Source organism: Pinus tabuliformis, chromosome 1_2 (genome assembly GCF_031772625.1).
Source record: "Pinus tabuliformis cultivar Carrire ecotype Pingquan chromosome 1_2, CPIR1, whole genome shotgun sequence".
NCBI lineage: Eukaryota > Viridiplantae > Streptophyta > Pinopsida > Pinales > Pinaceae > Pinus > Pinus tabuliformis.
The window spans coordinates 783,904,855-783,911,094 of NC_142298.1; the positions used below are offsets into that span (position 1 = coordinate 783,904,855).

General features: G+C 41.8%; 1 pseudogene; it reads right to left on the reverse strand.

Annotated features, from left to right (window-relative positions):
• Window positions 1-3,713: 3,713 nt before the first annotated feature.
• LOC149208203 (calcium-transporting ATPase, endoplasmic reticulum-type pseudogene) lies at window positions 3,714-5,480 on the reverse strand (annotated as a pseudogene).
• Between the last annotated feature and the right edge of the window lie 760 nt (window positions 5,481-6,240).

The window sequence follows — 6,240 nt, forward strand, 5'->3', positions numbered from 1 at the left end:
ACATTTGGTATTAGAGTTGTTTTGGCTTCAAGGGGATGCCTTTGTTGCTGAGGGGTTTCGCTTGGGTCTGTGGTAGACCCTGTTCAGTGGAAGATCTGCGGGATCGATTCTGGTAGTGAAAGAAGATGCCGAGTAGTGGAAAGATAGAGATAGAGAAATTTAATGGTCAGAGTTTTGAGTTGTGGAAACTCAAGATGAAGGATCTGTTGGTGGATAAAAATCAGTGGATTGCGGTAGATCCAGGTACTAAACCAACGGGAGTGTCCGATGAAGAATGGAAGAAGTTGGATCGGAAGGCAAATAGCACAATACGATTGTGTGTCTCAAATTCAGTATTACTGAATGTATAAGGGGAAGCTACAGTGAAGGCTTTGTGGGACAAGTTAGGGACTTTGTACCAATCTAAGTCTCCGGTGAATAAACTGTTCCCACGGAAAAAGCTATATAACCTAAGGATGAAAGATGGAGACTCAGTGAAAGAGCATCTAAACACATTTAATACTGTGGTAAGTCAGTTAGTGTCTATTGATATTAAAATTTCAGATGAAGATAAGTGCATCAGTTTGTTGTGTTCTCTACCAGATTCGTGGGATAGTCTAGTTATTGCAATAGGTAGCAATGAAACTGCCTTGCAGATTGATCAAATAGTCTCATCCTTGCTGACGGAGGAGATGAGATGGAAAAATATGGAGAGCCAGAATGGTGATGCCTTGTCTGTACGAGGATGGTCCCAAAACAAAAATAAAAATAAGTCATCGAGTGGGAGATCTAAATCTAGAGGGAGATCTAAATCTTCAGGAAAACTTGTAAAGGTGGTGTGATGGAAATGCAGAAAGGAAGGGCACTACAAAAGGGACTGTAAATCTAAAGCTCCTGATAAAGTAAAGGGATTTGATGACGCTCCTTCTGCAGAGGCGAAAACCACCTCAGATGAAGGTGGGGATGTGTACTTGGCCTCTTCAAGTATACATGTAGATCATGAGGCATGTGGTGGGCCCCAGTATTGTAGCAATAATGCTACAACTCCTGGAACTCCCTTCTTTAATTTTATCAACCCGGTAGTTCGTAACAAACTTGGAAGCGATGGTGCTGTATGCACAAGTACTAGCTCTTGCCGCAGCTGTCACTTGGTCAGCTAGCACAAGTCCACTAGGAGCTTAAGCCAACTTCTATGAGCTCTTAGAAGAAGCTTTTTAATTGATGGATGAAAGCTAACTCGAAGGAAGCTAATCTAATTGCAAAAAGACACTGAAAGCCAAAAAGAAACGCAAACCCTAGCAAACCCTAATTCTACCAGCTAGTCCTACTGACGCAAAGGAGAGCATGAAAACTATTGAAAGAGATGCCATTACTTCTATGAAGGTAAAACACATGTGTCTAGACTACCTCTATCTGAAGAAAACATATTTTTGAATTTTTGATTAAGTTGTTGGAATTATCATGCATGCGCTTTTAACTATTTTTGACTGTGAAGAGGTGGATCAAGGAGGAGAAATGCTTAGAAAAGGTTGGGATGGCACAGAGAGGGCCTAAGGGGTCCCCAACACCCTTCCAGAGAGTTTCACAAAGTTTGGTTGCCAAGAAACCGCGTTTATGAGCTTCTACAGGAAGTCTGCAGGGGTTCTACAGGATGTTCAGGATTTCTACAGGATGTTCTGTAATTCTTCTATAGGATGTTCAGGATTTCTACAGGATGTTCTGTAATTCTTCTACAGGATGTTTCGAAATGGGATTTTGGAGCATGGATGGAGGGAAAAAGATGGAGGAGTGAGTATGGAGGTGAAATAGGGGTGTGAAGAGGTCCAGGACCTGGTGGATGAGGCTAAGGAGCGATTGGATTTGTTCAAGGATGGAGGAAGCGATGATGCACAAGAATGTGGGAATTAGGGCAAGGTGGGGAAAGCATGGCAAATGAAGGGTACGAATCATGGACTAAGGGTTGGAGCAGATTATATGATGGATTATGGGTAGATAGAGAAGGATAACAGGTGCTCTGCAAGTTATTTTTCAAATTTAACAAATGAAGACTTGGAAAATCAAGAACCTAATTACCTTGACCTAATCTGACCTAGATAATAGCAAAAGAAATGGAACAAAAGTTTATTTGCACAAAATCAGATGAACTAACTATGCAACTGAACAATCATAACCCTAAGCATGCAGTCAAAACTGATATCAAGTTTGACAACTAAGAATCCAACACTAATACTTGCATGGTGAAGCAAAACAACGTTTTTGTGGGCAGCAAGGTCACCTTTGTCCCAACTCACAATCCCACTGAGGGAGAGGTAAGATCAGAGGTGCTTGATCCCCTTTTTCCAAGGATCCTTTATGTTATTAATCTATCCAAATCAATCTGAACATGAAAATCTACTTTAATCATCAAAAACAACCTAAATAACACAACAAGTTTTAAATCTAAATAGCAGATTTTACTCTAAGAATGCAACAAAGACACATGAAAGTAAACAAAGGAGGTACTGGGCACTTCAGATGGGCCCAACCCCAAGAGCTACAGCCTCCTAAGAGAGATTTAGAGCTGGTGCAAAGCTGGATTCATCTTTATTGATCAAGAAATGAAGAGTTACATCAAAACTGTCCACAAGGAGAACTTGAAAATGAGCTGAAAGCAAAGCTAATCTATTGCCTAAAAATCGAACTGCAAAATGACTATAAAATGAGTAACTACTAGCTACAAATTGACTAACCACTAGCTAACAAAAATGACTCACCACTAGCTAACCCCAAATGAGGCCCTAAGCCTTCTTATTTATACAAATTGAGGACCCCAACAGTCCTCCTAAACTTTAGGGACTCGGCTGCCCAAAACTTGTAGTTAACAGCAGTCCTACTTGACTTGCTTGGCTGCCCTTGTGCTAATTGATTTGGTGGCCCTTGAACTCCGAGCTGATGGTGGAGAATTCAAGGTAAGGGCCCATAAATGAAGGGAACACCTTCCTAAAAATACTCTCCACGAATTTGGCTGCCAAGTGCTCATTTCAACCATTGATTTTGTCTCCAAATTGACCAAAAAGGCTACACAAAGCACACATTAGACTTGTTGGCATAATGACTAACCCAATTCACTCTATTAGCATAAATATAATCAAAAACATGCAATAAACTAATGAGAATGGTGGATTAAGTCGAATTAGGAGGTTGAATGAGCCCAAATAATTATCTAGTTTTCGAGCTCATCATCACCCCCCTACTCAAAGTGTTGCTCATCCTCTGAGCAACCAATCTATCTCCTCATCTTTGATGGCCCTGGTGGCCTCCCTGTCATGCCAAGCTTCTGAAGTGATGTCCTCTTCTCTGTCATGAAACCATGCTTTTCTCTTTGCTTCTTCCCACTACTTGCTCCTTTTTCTAGAGAATTCTCAGCTTTGGTATGATTGTGAAAATATATTCAATATGATGGTGGAAATGGTGGTGAAAGGAGATGAAATCAGTGGAGGATGGAAGAAAAGAGTGGCTGCATGCCTCCTCAACAAACTTCAAGCTTCAAATCCCTCTCCATAATTGATTTTGGCCTGCCCAAAGGCTTCTACAGGATGTTTCTGGTAAAAATACAGAACTTCCTGTAGAAAGTCCTGTAGCTTCCTGTAGAAGGTTGAACCATGACCAGATTGTGTCCGAACCTTGAAAAAAATGAGTGTTCATGGAGGGGATGGATGTGCTTATGGTGGCTAGCACAACTGCTGCCTCCCTAGCTAAAATCTCGGCCAATTTCTCCTTCTGCTGCCCTCTCCCCAAACTTCCTTGTATGCCAATCCCAAACAACGCAAAGCCTTTGAACTCATCTGATGAAACTTCCTCAAGAGTAATTCCCTTGATGCATCATCTAATTCAACAACTGATCCATCTGCAAGTTGTTGAAAAGCACTCCTTTCAAGCAAATTTTCCATGGCGCCCTTCACTAGCAGACGATTTTGTCCCATTGGTTTCGTGACAATAACACCCATGGATTTTCGATCACAATCAAACTCCAATAAAGCCCGCCTCTTTGATCTTTGTATCCACCAATCACAATTGCCCAATTTCACTGTGCCACTGTTGAGAATGGCACTTGTATCACCTGCCATTGGGTCTGGAACTCCCATTTTTTCAACCAATACCTTCAAGGCTGCCTCAGTGGGAATACCAGTAGCATGGAACTGGTGACCTTGACAAGATATCCCTGCATCATTGCAAACTGCAACAACTTCTGCCAGAGTTTCTAAATTTTCCCCCATATTATGTGCAGGCCAATCCAATATTTTTCCATCCTCAGGATTATATGTTGTTCCTTCAACAGTAAACTCTCTAAGTGAACCATCACTGTGCCCTATGGCTATAAACTCACTGACAGACATCTGATTGGTTGTAAGAGTACCTGTCTTATCAGAGCAAATCACTGTGGTGCAACCCAAAGTCTCCACGCTCGGTAACTTACGCACAATAGCATTCTTTTGTGCCATCTTACGAGTGCCAAGAGCCAAACATGTAGTAATCACAGCAGGCAATCCATCTGGTATAGCAGCAACTGCCAGAGCAACAACAATCTTAAAGTAGTACGTACATTTCTCAAAGGAAAACCTAATATTTTTTGGCCACCCATCTATGACTTCCCATGAAAGAAAATATTTGTAGTTCATGATCCAGACAAGAATACAAATGGCACCAACCACTGTTGTCAGTCTTTCACCAAATTCACCTAACTTTGTTTTCAAAGGGGTATCATGACATTCCATTGAAGCTTCCTGAATTTGTGCCTGAATTTTACCTATTTCTGTAAACATGCCAGTGCTCACAACAATGCATGTGTAGCAGCCATTGGTAATTGTAGTTCCTGCAGACACCATGCATTCTTTTGACTGCAACTCACAGTCACACAAGGTGGCTGGATATGTTCTTTTGACCACAGGCATGCTCTCTTTGGTCAGGGAGCTCTGCTCCATCCTAAAGGTGGATGTCTGGAGGGACACAATTCTCATGTCTGCAGGAACCTTGTCTCCCACCTTCAGTTCCACTATATCTCCTGGAACAAGTTCTCTGGAGGGAAGATCTACAACATAAAGTCCATCTCTCAAGACCTTTGCATGATCAGTTTGCATTTCTTTGAGAGCTTCCAAAGCCTTCTCAGAATTATTCTCCTGCCATACTCCAACAATGGCATTGAGGATGAGAATCAGGAGAATGACCAGGGGCTCTACATAGGCTGTTATTCCCTCCTCAGAAGACACATTATCACGAAAGTAGGCGAGAAGAAATGAAATGCCAGCTGCCAGCAGAAGTATTTTAGCAACTGTATCATCAAATTGCTCCATTGCCAGCTTCCACAAAGGTGTACCATTTTTCTTCTGGAGCTCATTCCATCCATATATTTGATGGCGTTTTTCCACTTCATGAGAATTTAAACCATTCTCTAAGCTCACATCATATTATTCTAAGCATTCTTCAACAGTTTTAGACCAAGCAGGGAATACCTTGTCCTCCATGGACTATGAAATAGATGATCAGATTCTGAATTCAAACAGATTGCTCCACCATTAACAAACCTATAATGCATTTGAAAAACTCAAAAATCAATACTTTCAAGAACCCTGGTAACCTTGGACACGAGCTTTAACTACTTTTCTCATTTCAAGCTTGAATTTTGACAAGAATCTCGGGTTTTCCTTCTGCAGAGCTGTTTTCTGCGTTTCCTGTAGACGACTTCCTGTAGAAACGCCTGTAGAGTGCCCCTGCACCTCTCAGTGAGCCCGATACACTGGAGAATTGTGAACCAGGCCACAAAGCTCAATGGAGGACGATGGGTTAATCATTTTGTGGCATCATAGGATGCATACTTCAGTTGAAAATGTTGCAAGTGCAAGTTAACAACAGTCTGTGAGTTTCAGCTGAGCGTTCGTTAATTGCTGCATGATTTGTGGTGAAGGAGTGAGGTGGCCAGGTGTACGTGGCCACATGCAGATGGCAGTGCTATAATGAGCTGCATGTCCTCTTCTTGTTAATCAGTTGCACTGGAGTTAAAGCCTCTACCACTATCTGTTTTTTTATTTTCAATTTTCACGTGAGTGACTTACCCATGCATGCTGCGTGATTTTTGCCTGGATGAGTGCAATCGGATATGGCTAGCTTCCTGGCTGAATCCCCCCATCTCATTCGTTCATGCAGTTCTTAGATCAAATTCATGCAATAGAGGAACAAGGTTTAGTCACGTACCTGAAGTCAAATGGTTGCTGTGAGGTGCTTTTT